This window comes from Pituophis catenifer, unplaced genomic scaffold (genome assembly GCF_029215685.1).
Source record: "Pituophis catenifer annectens isolate HBS135680 unplaced genomic scaffold, rPitCat1.0.hap2 SCAF_17, whole genome shotgun sequence".
NCBI lineage: Eukaryota > Metazoa > Chordata > Lepidosauria > Squamata > Colubridae > Pituophis > Pituophis catenifer.
In genome coordinates this window covers 8759884-8779165 of record NW_027256897.1, presented here as the reverse complement: position 1 = coordinate 8779165, position 19282 = coordinate 8759884, and the positions used below count along the sequence as shown (strand labels likewise).

The following is a 19282-nucleotide window of genomic DNA, read 5'->3' as shown; positions in this document are numbered from 1 at the left end:
CCTGGTGTCCGTTTTTGCATTTGGTTTCAAAAAAAAAAATTGGCTTCAAAAAACATTTTGGTTCCTGGGCAGTATTTTTCATGAACATTAAGTCATGCGTTTTCTTCCTCAGGCACTAAAAAAGCTCCATTTTTAAAAAGTGGAAGTAACACCATTTTTAGACATGGAATTTCGTCCCGAAACTCATCCTGGTGTCCATTTTTGCATTTGGTTTCAAAAAAAAAAATTGGCTTCAAAAAACATTTTGGTTCCTGGGCAGTATTTTTCATGAACATTAAGTCATGCGTTTTCTTCCCCAGGCACTAAAAAAGCTCGATTTTTAAAAAGTGGAAGTAACACCATTTTTAGACATGGAATTTCGTCCCGAAACTCATCCTGGTGTCCATTTTTGCATTTGGTTTCAAAAAAAAAAAATTGGCTTCAAAAAACATTTTGGTTCCTGGGCAGCATTTTTCATGAACATTAAGTCATGCGTTTTCTTCCCCAGGCACCAAAAAGGCTCGATTTTTAAAAAGTGGAAGTAACACCAGTTTTAGACATGGAATTTCGTCCCGAAACTCATCCTGGTGTACGTTTTTGCATTTGGTTTCAAAAAAAAAAAATTGGCTTCAAAAAACATTTTGGTTCCTGGGCAGCATTTTTCATGAACATTAAGTTATGCGTTTTCTTCCCCAGGCACCAAAAAGGCTCGATTTTTAAAAAGTGGAAGTAACACCATTTTTAGACATGGAATTTCGTCCCGAAACTCATCCTGGTGTCCGTTTTTGCATTTGGTTTCAAAAAAAAAAAATTGGCTTCAAAAAACATTTTGGTTCCTGGACAGCATTTTTCATGAACATTAAGTCATGCGTTTTCTTCCCCAGGCACCAAAAAGGCTCGATTTTTAAAAAGTGGAAGTAACACCATTTTTAGACATGGAATTTCATCACGAAACTCATCCTGGTGTCCATTTTTGCATTTGGTTTCAAAAAAAAAAATTGGCTTCAAAAAACATTTTGGTTCCTGGGCAGCATTTTTCATGAACATTAAGTCATGCGTTTTCTTCCCCAGGCACTAAAAAAGCTCGATTTGTAAAAAGTGGAAGTAACACCATTTTTAGACATGGAATTTCGTCCCGAAACTCATCCTGGTGTCCGTTTTTGCATTTGGTTTCAAAAAAAAAAAATTGGCTTCAAAAAACATTTTGGTTCCTGGGCAGCATTTTTCATGAACATTAAGTCATGCGTTTTCTTCCCCAGGCACCAAAAAGGCTCGATTTTTAAAAAGTGGAAGTAACACCAGTTTTAGACATGGAATTTCGTCCCGAAGCTCATCCTGGTGTACGTTTTTGCATTTGGTTTCAAAAAAAAAAAATTGGCTTCAAAAAACATTTTGGTTCCTGGGCAGCATTTTTCATGAACATTAAGTCATGCGTTTTCTTCCCCAGGCACCAAAAAGGCTCGATTTTTAAAAAGTGGAAGTAACACCATTTTTAGACATGGAATTTCATCACGAAACTCATCCTGGTGTCCGTTTTTGCATTTGGTTTCAAAAAAAAAAATTGGCTTCAAAAAACATTTTGGTTCCTGGGCAGTATTTTTCATGAACATTAAGTCATGCGTTTTCTTCCCCAGGCACTAAAAAAGCTCGATTTTTAAAAAGTGGAAGTAACACCATTTTTAGACATGGAATTTCGTCCCGAAACTCATCCTGGTGTCCATTTTTGCATTTGGTTTCAAAAAAAAAAATTGGCTTCAAAAAACATTTTGGTTCCTGGGCAGCATTTTTCATGAACATTAAGTCATGCGTTTTCTTCCCCAGGCACTAAAAAAGCTCGATTTTTAAAAAGTGGAAGTAACACCATTTTTAGACATGGAATTTCGTCCCGAAACTCATCCTGGTGTCCATTTTTGCATTTGGTTTCAAAAAAAAAAATTGGCTTCAAAAAACATTTTGGTTCCTGGGCAGCATTTTTCATGAACATTAAGTCATGCGTTTTCTTCCCCAGGCACCAAAAAGGCTAGATTTTTAAAAAGTGGAAGTAACACCATTTTTAGACATGGCATTTCGTCCCGAAACTCATCCTGGTGTCCGTTTTTGCATTTGGTTTCAAAAAAAAAAAAAATTGGCTTCAAAAAACATTTTGGTTCCTGGGCAGCATTTTTCATGAACATTAAGTCATGCGTTTTCTTCCCCAGGCACCAAAATGGCCCGATTTTTAAAAAGTGGAAGTAACACCATTTTTAGACATGGAATTTCGTCCCGAAACTCATCCTGGTGTCCGTTTTTGCATTTGGTTTCAAAAAAAAAATTGGCTTCAAAAAACATTTTGGTTCCTGGGCAGCATTTTTCATGAACATTAAGTCATGCGTTTTCTTCCCCAGGCACCAAAAAGGCTCGATTTTTAAAAAGTGGAAGTAACACCATTTTTAGACATGGAATTTCGTCCCGAAACTCATCCTGGTGTCCGTTTTTGCATTTGGTTTCAAAAAAAAAAAATTGGCTTCAAAAAACATTTTGGTTCCTGGACAGCATTTTTCATGAACATTAAGTCATGCGTTTTCTTCCCCAGGCACCAAAAAGGCTCGATTTTTAAAAAGTGGAAGTAACACCATTTTTAGACATGGAATTTCGTCCCGAAACTCATCCTGGTGTCCGCTTTTGCATTTGGTTTCAAAAAAAAAATTGGCTTCAAAAAACATTTTGGTTCCTGGGCAGCATTTTTCATGAACATTAAGTCATGCGTTTTCTTCCCCAGGCACCAAAAAGGCTCGATTTTTAAAAAGTGGAAGTAACACCATTTTTAGACATGGAATTTCGTCCCGAAACTCATCCTGGTGTCCGTTTTTGCATTTGTTTCGAAAAAAAAATTGGCTTCAAAAAACATTTTGGTTCCTGGGCAGCATTTTTCATGAACATTAAGTCATGCGTTTTCTTCCCCAGGCACCAAAAAGGCTCGATTTTTAAAAAGTGGAAGTAACACCATTTTTAGACATGGAATTTCGTCCCGAAACTCATCCTGGTGTCCGTTTTTGCATTTGGTTTCAAAAAAAAAAAATTGGCTTCAAAAAACATTTTGGTTCCTGGACAGCATTTTTCATGAACATTAAGTCATGCGTTTTCTTCCCCAGGCACCAAAAAGGCTCGATTTTTAAAAAGTGGAAGTAACACCATTTTTAGACATGGAATTTCATCACGAAACTCATCCTGGTGTCCGTTTTTGCATTTGGTTTCAAAAAAAAAAATTGGCTTCAAAAAACATTTTGGTTCCTGGGCAGTATTTTTCATGAACATTAAGTCATGCGTTTTCTTCCCCAGGCACTAAAAAAGCTCGATTTTTAAAAAGTGGAAGTAACACCATTTTTAGACATGGAATTTCGTCCCGAAACTCATCCTGGTGTCCATTTTTGCATTTGGTTTAAAAAAAAAAAATTGGCTTCAAAAAACATTTTGGTTCCTGGGCAGCATTTTTCATGAACATTAAGTCATGCGTTTTCTTCCCCAGGCACCAAAAAGGCTAGATTTTTAAAAACTGGAAGTAACACCATTTTTAGACATGGAATTTCGTCCCGAAACTCATCCTGGTGTCCGTTTTTGCATTTGGTTTCAAAAAAAAAAAATTGGCTTCAAAAAACATTTTGGTTCCTGGGCAGCATTTTTCATGAACATTAAGTCATGCGTTTTCTTCCCCAGGCACCAAAAAGGCTCGATTTTTAAAAAGTGGAAGTAACACCAGTTTTAGACATGGAATTTCGTCCCGAAACTCATCCTGGTGTACGTTTTTGCATTTGGTTTCAAAAAAAAAAAATTGGCTTCAAAAAACATTTTGGTTCCTGGGCAGCATTTTTCATGAACATTAAGTTATGCGTTTTCTTCCCCAGGCACCAAAAAGGCTCGATTTTTAAAAAGTGGAAGTAACACCATTTTTAGACATGGAATTTCGTCCCGAAACTCATCCTGGTGTCCGTTTTTGCATTTGGTTTCAAAAAAAAAAATTGGCTTCAAAAAACATTTTGGTTCCTGGGCAGTATTTTTCATGAACAATAAGTCATGCGTTTTCTTCCCCAGGCACTAAAAAAGCTCGATTTTTAAAAAGTGGAAGTAACACCATTTTTAGACATGGAATTTCGTCCCGAAACTCATCCTGGTGTCCATTTTTGCATTTGGTTTAAAAAAAAAAAAATTGGCTTCAAAAAACATTTTGGTTCCTGGACAGCATTTTTCATGAACATTAAGTCATGCGTTTTCTTCCCCAGGCACCAAAAAGGCTAGATTTTTAAAAAGTGGAAGTAACACCATTTTTAGACATGGAATTTCGTCCCGAAACTCATCCTGGTGTCCATTTTTGCATTTGGTTTCAAAAAAAAAAATTGGCTTCAAAAAACATTTTGGTTCCTGGGCAGCATTTTTCATGAACATTAAGTCATGCGTTTTCTTCCCCAGGCACCAAAAAGGCTAGATTTTTAAAAAGTGGAAGTAACACCATTTTTAGACATGGAATTTCGTCCCGAAACTCATCCTGGTGTCCGTTTTTGCATTTGGTTTCAAAAAAAAAAAATTGGCTTCAAAAAACATTTTGGTTCCTGGGCTGCATTTTTCATGAACATTAAGTCATGCGTTTTCTTCCCCAGGCACCAAAATGGCCCGATTTTTAAAAAGTGGAAGTAACACCATTTTTAGACATTCAATTTCGTCCCGAAACTCATCCTGCTGTCTGCTTTTGCATTTGGTTTCAAAAAAAAAATTGGCTTCAAAAAACATTTTGGTTCCTGGGCAGCATTTTTCATGAACATTAAGTCATGCGTTTTCTTCCCCAGGCACCAAAAAGGCCCGATTTTTGAAAAGTGGAAGTAACACCAGTTTTAGACATGGAATTTCGTCCCGAAACTCATCCTGGTGTCCGTTTTTGCATTTGGTTTCAAAAAAAAAATTGGCTTCAAAAAACATTTTGGTTCCTGGGCAGCATTTTTCATGAACATTAAGTCATGCGTTTTCTTCCCCAGGCACCAAAAAGGCTCGATTTTTAAAAAGTGGAAGTAACACCATTTTTAGACATGGAATTTCGTCCCGAAACTCATCCTGGTGTCCGTTTTTGCATTTGGTTTCAAAAAAAAAAAATTGGCTTCAAAAAACATTTTGGTTCCTGGACAGCATTTTTCATGAACATTAAGTCATGCGTTTTCTTCCCCAGGCACCAAAAAGGCTCGATTTTTAAAAAGTGGAAGTAACACCATTTTTAGACATGGAATTTCATCACGAAACTCATCCTGGTGTCCGTTTTTGCATTTGGTTTCAAAAAAAAAAATTGGCTTCAAAAAACATTTTGGTTCCTGGGGAGTATTTTTCATGAACATTAAGTCATGCGTTTTCTTCCCCAGGCACTAAAAAAGCTCGATTTTTAAAAAGTGGAAGTAACACCATTTTTAGACATGGAATTTCGTCCCGAAACTCATCCTGGTGTCCATTTTTGCATTTGGTTTCAAAAAAAAAAATTGGCTTCAAAAAACATTTTGGTTCCTGGGCAGCATTTTTCATGAACATTAAGTCATGCGTTTTCTTCCCCAGGCACTAAAAAAGCTCGATTTTTAAAAAGTGGAAGTAACACCATTTTTAGACATGGAATTTCGTCCCGAAACTCATCCTGGTGTCCATTTTTGCATTTGGTTTCAAAAAAAAAAATTGGCTTCAAAAAACATTTTGGTTCCTGGGCAGTATTTTTCATGAACATTAAGTCATGCGTTTTCTTCCCCAGGCACCAAAAAGGCTAGATTTTTAAAAAGTGGAAGTAACACCATTTTTAGACATGGAATTTCGTCCCGAAACTCATCCTGGTGTCCATTTTTGCATTTGGTTTCAAAAAAAAAAAATTGGCTTCAAAAAACATTTTGGTTCCTGGGCAGCATTTTTCATGAACATTAAGTCATGCATTTTCTTCCCCAGGCACCAAAAAGGCTAGATTTTTAAAAAGTGGAAGTAACACCATTTTTAGACATGGAATTTCGTCCCGAAACTCATCCTGGTGTCCGTTTTTGCATTTGGTTTCAAAAAAAAAAATTGGCTTCAAAAAACATTTTGGTTCCTGGGCAGCATTTTTCATGAACATTAAGTCATGCGTTTTCTTCCCCAGGCACCAAAAAGGCTCGATTTTTAAAAAGTGGAAGTAACACCAGTTTTAGACATGGAATTTCGTCCCGAAACTCATCCTGGTGTACGTTTTTGCATTTGGTTTCAAAAAAAAAAAATTGGCTTCAAAAAACATTTTGGTTCCTGGGCAGCATTTTTCATGAACATTAAGTCATGCGTTTTCTTCCCCAGGCACCAAAAAGGCTCGATTTTTAAAAAGTGGAAGTAACACCATTTTTAGACATGGAATTTCATCACGAAACTCATCCTGGTGTCCGTTTTTGCATTTGGTTTCAAAAAAAAAAATTGGCTTCAAAAAACATTTTGGTTCCTGGGCAGTATTTTTCATGAACATTAAGTCATGCGTTTTCTTCCCCAGGCACTAAAAAAGCTCGATTTTTAAAAAGTGGAAGTAACACCATTTTTAGACATGGAATTTCGTCCCGAAACTCATCCTGGTGTCCATTTTTGCATTTGGTTTCAAAAAAAAAAATTGGCTTCAAAAAACATTTTGGTTCCTGGGCAGTATTTTTCATGAACATTAAGTCATGCGTTTTCTTCCCCAGGCACTAAAAAAGCTCGATTTTTAAAAAGTGGAAGTAACACCATTTTTAGACATGGAATTTCGTCCCGAAACTCATCCTGGTGTCCATTTTTGCATTTGGTTTCAAAAAAAAAAAATTGGCTTCAAAAAACATTTTGGTTCCTGGGCAGCATTTTTCATGAACATTAAGTCATGCGTTTTCTTCCCCAGGCACCAAAAAGGCTCGATTTTTAAAAAGTGGAAGTAACACCATTTTTAGACATGGAATTTCATCACGAAACTCATCCTGGTGTCCGTTTTTGCATTTGGTTTCAAAAAAAAAAATTGGCTTCAAAAAACATTTTGGTTCCTGGGCAGTATTTTTCATGAACATTAAGTCATGCGTTTTCTTCCCCAGGCACTAAAAAAGCTCGATTTTTAAAAAGTGGAAGTAACACCATTTTTAGACATGGAATTTCGTCCCGAAACTCATCCTGGTGTCCATTTTTGCATTTGGTTTCAAAAAAAAAAATTGGCTTCAAAAAACATTTTGGTTCCTGGGCAGCATTTTTCATGAACATTAAGTCATGCGTTTTCTTCCCCAGGCACTAAAAAAGCTCGATTTTTAAAAAGTGGAAGTAACACCATTTTTAGACATGGAATTTCGTCCCGAAACTCATCCTGGTGTCCATTTTTGCATTTGGTTTCAAAAAAAAAAATTGGCTTCAAAAAACATTTTGGTTCCTGGGCAGCATTTTTCATGAACATTAAGTCATGCGTTTTCTTCCCCAGGCACCAAAAAGGCTAGATTTTTAAAAAGTGGAAGTAACACCATTTTTAGACATGGAATTTCGTCCCGAAACTCATCCTGGTGTCCGTTTTTGCATTTGGTTTCAAAAAAAAAATTGGCTTCAAAAAACATTTTGGTTCCTGGGCAGCATTTTTCATGAACATTAAGTCATGCGTTTTCTTCCCCAGGCACCAAAAAGGCTCGATTTTTAAAAAGTGGAAGTAACACCATTTTTAGACATGGAATTTCGTCCCGAAACTCATCCTGGTGTCCGTTTTTGCATTTGGTTTCAAAAAAAAAAAATTGGCTTCAAAAAACATTTTGGTTCCTGGACAGCATTTTTCATGAACATTAAGTCATGCGTTTTCTTCCCCAGGCACTAAAAAAGCTCGATTTTTAAAAAGTGGAAGTAACACCATTTTTAGACATGGAATTTCGTCCCGAAACTCATCCTGGTGTCCATTTTTGCATTTGGTTTCAAAAAAAAAAATTGGCTTCAAAAAACATTTTGGTTCCTGGGCAGTATTTTTCATGAACATTAAGTCATGCGTTTTCTTCCCCAGGCACTAAAAAAGCTCGATTTTTAAAAAGTGGAAGTAACACCATTTTTAGACATGGAATTTCGTCCCGAAACTCATCCTGGTGTCCATTTTTGCATTTGGTTTCAAAAAAAAAAAATTGGCTTCAAAAAACATTTTGGTTCCTGGGCAGCATTTTTCATGAACATTAAGTCATGCGTTTTCTTCCCCAGGCACTAAAAAAGCTCGATTTTTAAAAAGTGGAAGTAACACCATTTTTAGACATGGAATTTCGTCCCGAAACTCATCCTGGTGTCCATTTTTGCATTTGGTTTCAAAAAAAAAAAAATTGGCTTCAAAAAACATTTTGGTTCCTGGGCAGCATTTTTCATGAACATTAAGTCATGCGTTTTCTTCCCCAGGCACTAAAAAAGCTCGATTTTTAAAAAGTGGAAGTAACACCATTTTTAGACATGGAATTTCGTCCCGAAACTCATCCTGGTGTCCATTTTTGCATTTGGTTTCAAAAAAAAAAATTGGCTTCAAAAAACATTTTGGTTCCTGGGCAGCATTTTTCATGAACATTAAGTCATGCGTTTTCTTCCCCAGGCACCAAAAAGGCTAGATTTTTAAAAAGTGGAAGTAACACCATTTTTAGACATGGAATTTCGTCCCGAAACTCATCCTGGTGTCCGTTTTTGCATTTGGTTTCAAAAAAAAAATTGGCTTCAAAAAACATTTTGGTTCCTGGGCAGCATTTTTCATGAACATTAAGTCATGCGTTTTCTTCCCCAGGCACCAAAAAGGCTCGATTTTTAAAAAGTGGAAGTAACACCATTTTTAGACATGGAATTTCGTCCCGAAACTCATCCTGGTGTCCGTTTTTGCATTTGGTTTCAAAAAAAAAAAATTGGCTTCAAAAAACATTTTGGTTCCTGGACAGCATTTTTCATGAACATTAAGTCATGCGTTTTCTTCCCCAGGCACCAAAAAGGCTCGATTTTTAAAAAGTGGAAGTAACACCATTTTTAGACATGGAATTTCATCACGAAACTCATCCTGGTGTCCGTTTTTGCATTTGGTTTCAAAAAAAAAAATTGGCTTCAAAAAACATTTTGGTTCCTGGGCAGTATTTTTCATGAACATTAAGTCATGCGTTTTCTTCCCCAGGCACTAAAAAAGCTCGATTTTTAAAAAGTGGAAGTAACACCATTTTTAGACATGGAATTTCGTCCCGAAACTCATCCTGGTGTCCATTTTTGCATTTGGTTTCAAAAAAAAAAAATTGGCTTCAAAAAACATTTTGGTTCCTGGGCAGCATTTTTCATGAACATTAAGTCATGCGTTTTCTTCCCCAGGCACCAAAAAGGCTAGATCTTTAAAAAGTGGAAGTAACACCATTTTTAGACATGGAATTTCGTCCCGAAACTCATCCTGGTGTCCGTTTTTGCATTTGGTTTCAAAAAAAAAAAATTGGCTTCAAAAAACATTTTGGTTCCTGGGCAGCATTTTTCATGAACATTAAGTCATGCGTTTTCTTCCCCAGGCACCAAAAAGGCTCGATTTTTAAAAAGTGGAAGTAACACCAGTTTTAGACATGGAATTTCGTCCCGAAACTCATCCTGGTGTACGTTTTTGCATTTGGTTTCAAAAAAAAAAATTGGCTTCAAAAAACATTTTGGTTCCTGGGCAGTATTTTTCATGAACATTAAGTCATGCGTTTTCTTCCCCAGGCACTAAAAAAGCTCGATTTTTAAAAAGTGGAAGTAACACCATTTTTAGACATGGAATTTCGTCCCGAAACTCATCCTGGTGTACATTTTTGCATTTGGTTTCAAAAAAAAAAATTGGCTTCAAAAAACATTTTGGTTCCTGGGCAGCATTTTTCATGAACATTAAGTCATGCGTTTTCTTCCCCAGGCACTAAAAAAGCTCGATTTTTAAAAAGTGGAAGTAACACCATTTTTAGACATGGAATTTCGTCCCGAAACTCATCCTGGTGTCCATTTTTGCATTTGGTTTCAAAAAAAAAAATTGGCTTCAAAAAACATTTTGGTTCCTGGACAGCATTTTTCATGAACATTAAGTCATGCGTTTTCTTCCCCAGGCACCAAAAAGGCTAGATTTTTAAAAAGTGGAAGTAACACCATTTTTAGACATGGAATTTCGTCCCGAAACTCATCCTGGTGTCCGTTTTTGCATTTGGTTTCAAAAAAAAAAAAAATTACTTCAAAAAACATTTTGGTTCCTGGGCAGCATTTTTCATGAACATTAAGTCATGCGTTTTCTTCCCCAGGCACCAAAAAGGCTCGATTTTTAAAAAGTGGAAGTAACACCATTTTTAGACATGGAATTTCGTCCCGAAACTCATCCTGGTGTCCATTTTTGCATTTGGTTTCAAAAAAAAAAATTGGCTTCAAAAAACATTTTGGTTCCTGGGCAGTATTTTTCATGAACATTAAGTCATGCGTTTTCTTCCCCAGGCACTAAAAAAGCTCGATTTTTAAAAAGTGGAAGTAACACCATTTTTAGACATGGAATTTCGTCCCGAAACTCATCCTGGTGTCCATTTTTGCATTTGGTTTCAAAAAAAAAAAATTGGCTTCAAAAAACATTTTGGTTCCTGGGCAGCATTTTTCATGAACATTAAGTCATGCGTTTTCTTCCCCAGGCACCAAAAAGGCTCGATTTTTAAAAAGTGGAAGTAACACCATTTTTAGACATGGAATTTCATCACGAAACTCATCCTGGTGTCCGTTTTTGCATTTGGTTTCAAAAAAAAAAATTGGCTTCAAAAAACATTTTGGTTCCTGGGCAGTATTTTTCATGAACATTAAGTCATGCGTTTTCTTCCCCAGGCACTAAAAAAGCTCGATTTTTAAAAAGTGGAAGTAACACCATTTTTAGACATGGAATTTCGTCCCGAAACTCATCCTGGTGTCCATTTTTGCATTTGGTTTCAAAAAAAAAAAATTGGCTTCAAAAAACATTTTGGTTCCTGGGCAGCATTTTTCATGAACATTAAATCATGCGTTTTCTTCCCCAGGCACTAAAAAAGCTCGATTTTTAAAAAGTGGAAGTAACACCATTTTTAGACATGGAATTTCGTCCCGAAACTCATCCTGGTGTCCATTTTTGCATTTGGTTTCAAAAAAAAAAATTGGCTTCAAAAAACATTTTGGTTCCTGGGCAGCATTTTTCATGAACATTAAGTCATGCGTTTTCTTCCCCAGGCACCAAAAAGGGTAGATTTTTAAAAAGTGGAAGTAACACCATTTTTAGACATGGAATTTCGTCCCGAAACTCATCCTGGTGTCCGTTTTTGCATTTGGTTTCAAAAAAAAAATTGGCTTCAAAAAACATTTTGGTTCCTGGGCAGCATTTTTCATGAACATTAAGTCATGCGTTTTCTTCCCCAGGCACCAAAAAGGCTCGATTTTTAAAAAGTGGAAGTAACACCATTTTTAGACATGGAATTTCGTCCCGAAACTCATCCTGGTGTCCGTTTTTGCATTTGGTTTCAAAAAAAAAAAATTGGCTTCAAAAAACATTTTGGTTCCTGGACAGCATTTTTCATGAACATTAAGTCATGCGTTTTCTTCCCCAGGCACCAAAAAGGCTCGATTTTTAAAAAGTGGAAGTAACACCATTTTTAGACATGGAATTTCATCACGAAACTCATCCTGGTGTCCGTTTTTGCATTTGGTTTCAAAAAAAAAAATTGGCTTCAAAAAACATTTTGGTTCCTGGGCAGTATTTTTCATGAACATTAAGTCATGCGTTTTCTTCCCCAGGCACTAAAAAAGCTCGATTTTTAAAAAGTGGAAGTAACACCATTTTTAGACATGGAATTTCGTCCCGAAACTCATCCTGGTGTCCATTTTTGCATTTGGTTTCAAAAAAAAAAAATTGGCTTCAAAAAACATTTTGGTTCCTGGGCAGCATTTTTCATGAACATTAAGTCATGCGTTTTCTTCCCCAGGCACCAAAAAGGCTAGATCTTTAAAAAGTGGAAGTAACACCATTTTTAGACATGGAATTTCGTCCCGAAACTCATCCTGGTGTCCGTTTTTGCATTTGGTTTCAAAAAAAAAAAATTGGCTTCAAAAAACATTTTGGTTCCTGGGCAGCATTTTTCATGAACATTAAGTCATGCGTTTTCTTCCCCAGGCACCAAAAAGGCTCGATTTTTAAAAAGTGGAAGTAACACCAGTTTTAGACATGGAATTTCGTCCCGAAACTCATCCTGGTGTCCGTTTTTGCATTTGGTTTCAAAAAAAAAAATTGGCTTCAAAAAACATTTTGGTTCCTGGGCAGCATTTTTCATGAACATTAAGTCATGCGTTTTCTTCCCCAGGCACCAAAAAGGCTCGATTTTTAAAAAGTGGAAGTAACACCAGTTTTAGACATGGAATTTCGTCCCGAAACTCATCCTGGTGTACGTTTTTGCATTTGGTTTCAAAAAAAAAAATTGGCTTCAAAAAACATTTTGGTTCCTGGGCAGTATTTTTCATGAACATTAAGTCATGCGTTTTCTTCCCCAGGCACCAAAAAGGCTAGATTTTTAAAAAGTGGAAGTAACACCATTTTTAGACATGGAATTTCGTCCCGAAACTCATCCTGGTGTCCGTTTTTGCATTTGGTTTCAAAAAAAAAAAAAATTACTTCAAAAAACATTTTGGTTCCTGGGCAGCATTTTTCATGAACATTAAGTCATGCGTTTTCTTCCCCAGGCACCAAAAAGGCTCGATTTTTAAAAAGTGGAAGTAACACCATTTTTAGACATGGAATTTCGTCCCGAAACTCATCCTGGTGTCCGTTTTTGCATTTGGTTTCAAAAAAAAAAAATTGGCTTCAAAAAACATTTTGGTTCCTGGACAGCATTTTTCATGAACATTAAGTCATGCGTTTTCTTCCCCAGGCACCAAAAAGGCTCGATTTTTAAAAAGTGGAAGTAACACCATTTTTAGACATGGAATTTCATCACGAAACTCATCCTGGTGTCCGTTTTTGCATTTGGTTTCAAAAAAAAAAATTGGCTTCAAAAAACATTTTGGTTCCTGGGCAGTATTTTTCATGAACATTAAGTCATGCGTTTTCTTCCCCAGGCACTAAAAAAGCTCGATTTTTAAAAAGTGGAAGTAACACCATTTTTAGACATGGAATTTCGTCCCGAAACTCATCCTGGTGTCCATTTTTGCATTTGGTTTCAAAAAAAAAAATTGGCTTCAAAAAACATTTTGGTTCCTGGGCAGTATTTTTCATGAACATTAAGTCATGCGTTTTCTTCCCCAGGCACTAAAAAAGCTCGATTTTTAAAAAGTGGAAGTAACACCATTTTTAGACATGGAATTTCGTCCCGAAACTCATCCTGGTGTCCATTTTTGCATTTGGTTTCAAAAAAAAAAAATTGGCTTCAAAAAACATTTTGGTTCCTGGGCAGCATTTTTCATGAACATTAAGTCATGCGTTTTCTTCCCCAGGCACCAAAAAGGCTAGATCTTTAAAAAGTGGAAGTAACACCATTTTTAGACATGGAATTTCGTCCCGAAACTCATCCTGGTGTCCGTTTTTGCATTTGGTTTCAAAAAAAAAAAATTGGCTTCAAAAAACATTTTGGTTCCTGGGCAGCATTTTTCATGAACATTAAGTCATGCGTTTTCTTCCCCAGGCACCAAAAAGGCTCGATTTTTAAAAAGTGGAAGTAACACCAGTTTTAGACATGGAATTTCGTCCCGAAACTCATCCTGGTGTACGTTTTTGCATTTGGTTTCAAAAAAAAAAATTGGCTTCAAAAAACATTTTGGTTCCTGGGCAGTATTTTTCATGAACATTAAGTCATGCGTTTTCTTCCCCAGGCACTAAAAAAGCTCGATTTTTAAAAAGTGGAAGTAACACCATTTTTAGACATGGAATTTCGTCCCGAAACTCATCCTGGTGTACATTTTTGCATTTGGTTTCAAAAAAAAAAATTGGCTTCAAAAAACATTTTGGTTCCTGGGCAGCATTTTTCATGAACATTAAGTCATGCGTTTTCTTCCCCAGGCACTAAAAAAGCTCGATTTTTAAAAAGTGGAAGTAACACCATTTTTAGACATGGAATTTCGTCCCGAAACTCATCCTGGTGTCCATTTTTGCATTTGGTTTCAAAAAAAAAAATTGGCTTCAAAAAACATTTTGGTTCCTGGACAGCATTTTTCATGAACATTAAGTCATGCGTTTTCTTCCCCAGGCACCAAAAAGGCTAGATTTTTAAAAAGTGGAAGTAACACCATTTTTAGACATGGAATTTCGTCCCGAAACTCATCCTGGTGTCCGTTTTTGCATTTGGTTTCAAAAAAAAAAAAAATTACTTCAAAAAACATTTTGGTTCCTGGGCAGCATTTTTCATGAACATTAAGTCATGCGTTTTCTTCCCCAGGCACCAAAAAGGCTCGATTTTTAAAAAGTGGAAGTAACACCATTTTTAGACATGGAATTTCGTCCCGAAACTCATCCTGGTGTCCATTTTTGCATTTGGTTTCAAAAAAAAAAATTGGCTTCAAAAAACATTTTGGTTCCTGGGCAGTATTTTTCATGAACATTAAGTCATGCGTTTTCTTCCCCAGGCACTAAAAAAGCTCGATTTTTAAAAAGTGGAAGTAACACCATTTTTAGACATGGAATTTCGTCCCGAAACTCATCCTGGTGTCCATTTTTGCATTTGGTTTCAAAAAAAAAAAATTGGCTTCAAAAAACATTTTGGTTCCTGGGCAGCATTTTTCATGAACATTAAGTCATGCGTTTTCTTCCCCAGGCACCAAAAAGGCTCGATTTTTAAAAAGTGGAAGTAACACCATTTTTAGACATGGAATTTCATCACGAAACTCATCCTGGTGTCCGTTTTTGCATTTGGTTTCAAAAAAAAAAATTGGCTTCAAAAAACATTTTGGTTCCTGGGCAGTATTTTTCATGAACATTAAGTCATGCGTTTTCTTCCCCAGGCACTAAAAAAGCTCGATTTTTAAAAAGTGGAAGTAACACCATTTTTAGACATGGAATTTCGTCCCGAAACTCATCCTGGTGTCCATTTTTGCATTTGGTTTCAAAAAAAAAAAATTGGCTTCAAAAAACATTTTGGTTCCTGGGCAGCATTTTTCATGAACATTAAATCATGCGTTTTCTTCCCCAGGCACTAAAAAAGCTCGATTTTTAAAAAGTGGAAGTAACACCATTTTTAGACATGGAATTTCGTCCCGAAACTCATCCTGGTGTCCATTTTTGCATTTGGTTTCAAAAAAAAAAATTGGCTTCAAAAAACATTTTGGTTCCTGGGCAGCATTTTTCATGAACATTAAGTCATGCGTTTTCTTCCCCAGGCACCAAAAAGGGTAGATTTTTAAAAAGTGGAAGTAACACCATTTTTAGACATGGAATTTCGTCCCGAAACTCATCCTGGTGTCCGTTTTTGCATTTGGTTTCAAAAAAAAAATTGGCTTCAAAAAACATTTTGGTTCCTGGGCAGCATTTTTCATGAACATTAAGTCATGCGTTTTCTTCCCCAGGCACCAAAAAGGCTCGATTTTTAAAAAGTGGAAGTAACACCATTTTTAGACATGGAATTTCGTCCCGAAACTCATCCTGGTGTCCGTTTTTGCATTTGGTTTCAAAAAAAAAAAATTGGCTTCAAAAAACATTTTGGTTCCTGGACAGCATTTTTCATGAACATTAAGTCATGCGTTTTCTTCCCCAGGCACCAAAAAGGCTCGATTTTTAAAAAGTGGAAGTAACACCATTTTTAGACATGGAATTTCATCACGAAACTCATCCTGGTGTCCGTTTTTGCATTTGGTTTCAAAAAAAAAAATTGGCTTCAAAAAACATTTTGGTTCCTGGGCAGTATTTTTCATGAACATTAAGTCATGCGTTTTCTTCCCCAGGCACTAAAAAAGCTCGATTTTTAAAAAGTGGAAGTAACACCATTTTTAGACATGGAATTTCGTCCCGAAACTCATCCTGGTGTCCATTTTTGCATTTGGTTTCAAAAAAAAAAAATTGGCTTCAAAAAACATTTTGGTTCCTGGGCAGCATTTTTCATGAACATTAAGTCATGCGTTTTCTTCCCCAGGCACCAAAAAGGCTAGATCTTTAAAAAGTGGAAGTAACACCATTTTTAGACATGGAATTTCGTCCCGAAACTCATCCTGGTGTCCGTTTTTGCATTTGGTTTCAAAAAAAAAAAATTGGCTTCAAAAAACATTTTGGTTCCTGGGCAGCATTTTTCATGAACATTAAGTCATGCGTTTTCTTCCCCAGGCACCAAAAAGGCTCGATTTTTAAAAAGTGGAAGTAACACCAGTTTTAGACATGGAATTTCGTCCCGAAACTCATCCTGGTGTCCGTTTTTGCATTTGGTTTCAAAAAAAAAAAATTGGCTTCAAAAAACATTTTGGTTCCTGGGCAGCATTTTTCATGAACATTAAGTCATGCGTTTTCTTCCCCAGGCACCAAAAAGGCTCGATTTTTAAAAAGTGGAAGTAACACCAGTTTTAGACATGGAATTTCGTCCCGAAACTCATCCTGGTGTACGTTTTTGCATTTGGTTTCAAAAAAAAAAATTGGCTTCAAAAAACATTTTGGTTCCTGGGCAGTATTTTTCATGAACATTAAGTCATGCGTTTTCTTCCCCAGGCACCAAAAAGGCTAGATTTTTAAAAAGTGGAAGTAACACCATTTTTAGACATGGAATTTCGTCCCGAAACTCATCCTGGTGTCCGTTTTTGCATTTGGTTTCAAAAAAAAAAAAAATTACTTCAAAAAACATTTTGGTTCCTGGGCAGCATTTTTCATGAACATTAAGTCATGCGTTTTCTTCCCCAGGCACCAAAAAGGCTCGATTTTTAAAAAGTGGAAGTAACACCATTTTTAGACATGGAATTTCGTCCCGAAACTCATCCTGGTGTCCGTTTTTGCATTTGGTTTCAAAAAAAAAAAATTGGCTTCAAAAAACATTTTGGTTCCTGGACAGCATTTTTCATGAACATTAAGTCATGCGTTTTCTTCCCCAGGCACCAAAAAGGCTCGATTTTTAAAAAGTGGAAGTAACACCATTTTTAGACATGGAATTTCATCACGAAACTCATCCTGGTGTCCGTTTTTGCATTTGGTTTCAAAAAAAAAAATTGGCTTCAAAAAACATTTTGGTTCCTGGGCAGTATTTTTCATGAACATTAAGTCATGCGTTTTCTTCCCCAGGCACTAAAAAAGCTCGATTTTTAAAAAGTGGAAGTAACACCATTTTTAGACATGGAATTTCGTCCCGAAACTCATCCTGGTGTCCATTTTTGCATTTGGTTTCAAAAAAAAAAATTGGCTTCAAAAAACATTTTGGTTCCTGGGCAGTATTTTTCATGAACATTAAGTCATGCGTTTTCTTCCCCAGGCACTAAAAAAGCTCGATTTTTAAAAAGTGGAAGTAACACCATTTTTAGACATGGAATTTCGTCCCGAAACTCATCCTGGTGTCCATTTTTGCATTTGGTTTCAAAAAAAAAAAAATTGGCTTCAAAAAACATTTTGGTTCCTGGGCAGCATTTTTCATGAACATTAAGTCATGCATTTTCTTCCCCAGGCACCAAAAAGGCTAGATTTTTAAAAAGTGGAAGTAACACCATTTTTAGACATGGAATTTCGTCCCGAAACTCATCCTGGTGTCCGTTTTTGCATTTGGTTTCAAAAAAAAAAAATTGGCTTCAAAAAACATTTTGGTTCCTGGGCAGCATTTTTCATGAACATTAAGTCATGCGTTTTCTTCCCCAGGCACCAAAAAGGCTCGATTTTTAAAAAGTGGAAGTAACACCAGTTTTAGACATGGAATTTCGTCCCGAAACTCATCCTGGTGTACGTTTTTGCATTTGGTTTCAAAAAAAAAAAAATTGGCTTCAAAAAACATTTTGGTTCCTGGGCAGCATTTTTCATGAACATTAAGTCATGCGTTTTCTTCCCCAGGCACCAAAAAGGCTCGATTTTTAAAAAGTGGAAGTAACACCAGTTTTAGACATGGAATTTCGTCCCGAAACTCATCCTGGTGTACGTTTTTGCATTTGGTTTCAAAAAAAAAAAATTGGCTTCAAAAAACATTTTGGTTCCTGGGCAGCATTTTTCATGAACATTAAGTCATGCGTTTTCTTCCCCAGGCACCAAAATGGCCCGATTTTTAAAAAGTGGAAGTAACACCATTTTTAGACATGGAATTTCGTCCCGAAACTCATCCTGGTGTCCGCTTTTGCATTTTGTTTCAAAAAAAAAATTGGCTTCAAAAAACATTTTGGTTCCTGGGCAGCATTTTTCATGAACATTAAGTCATGCGTTTTCTTCCCCAGGCACCAAAAGGGCCCGATTTTTAAAAAGTGGAAGTAACACCAGTTTTAGACATGGAATTTCGTCCCGAAACTCATCCTGGTGTCCGTTTTTGCATTTGGTTTCAAAAAAAAAATTGGCTTCAAAAAACATTTTGGTTCCTGGGCAGCATTTTTCATGAACATTAAGTCATGCGTTTTCTTCCCCAGGCACCAAAAAGGCTCGATTTTTAAAAAGTGGAAGTAACACCATTTTTAGACATGGAATTTCGTCCCGAAACTCATCCTGGTGTCCGTTTTTGCATTTGGTTTCAAAAAAAAAAAATTGGCTTCAAAAAACATTTTGGTTCCTGGACAGCATTTTTCATGAACATTAAGTCATGCGTTTTCTTCCCCAGGCACCAAAAAGGCTCGATTTTTAAAAAGTGGAAGTAACACCATTTTTAGACATGGAATTTCATCACGAAACTCATCCTGGTGTCCGTTTTTGCATTTGGTTTCAAAAAAAAAAATTGGCTTCAAAAAACATTTTGGTTCCTGGGCAGTATTTTTCATGAACATTAAGTCATGCGTTTTCTTCCCCAGGCACTAAAAAAGCTCGATTTTTAAAAAGTGGAAGTAACACCATTTTTAGACATGGAATTTCGTCCCGAAACTCATCCTGGTGTCCATTTTTGCATTTGGTTTCAAAAAAAAAAATTGGCTTCAAAAAACATTTTGGTTCCTGGGCAGTATTTTTCATGAACATTAAGTCATGCGTTTTCTTCCCCAGGCACTAAAAAAGCTCGATTTTTAAAAAGTGGAAGTAACACCATTTTTAGACATGGAATTTCGTCCCGAAACTCATCCTGGTGTCCGTTTTTGCATTTGGTTTCAAAAAAAAAAAATTGCCTTCAAAAAACATTTTGGTTCCTGGGCAGCAATTTTCATGAACATTAAGTCATGCGTTTTCTTCCCCAGGCACTAAAATGGCCCGATTTTTAAAAAGTGGAAGTAACACCATTTTTAGACA

At 36.3% G+C, this 19282-nt stretch overlaps 1 protein-coding gene across 1 annotated transcript in view; it reads right to left on the bottom strand.

The window, feature by feature from the left end:
* RALGPS1 (Ral GEF with PH domain and SH3 binding motif 1) overlaps window positions 1-19282 on the bottom strand; it is a 245490-nt gene that overhangs the window by 100982 nt on the left and 125226 nt on the right. The gene's annotated exons all lie outside the window — the stretch shown is intronic.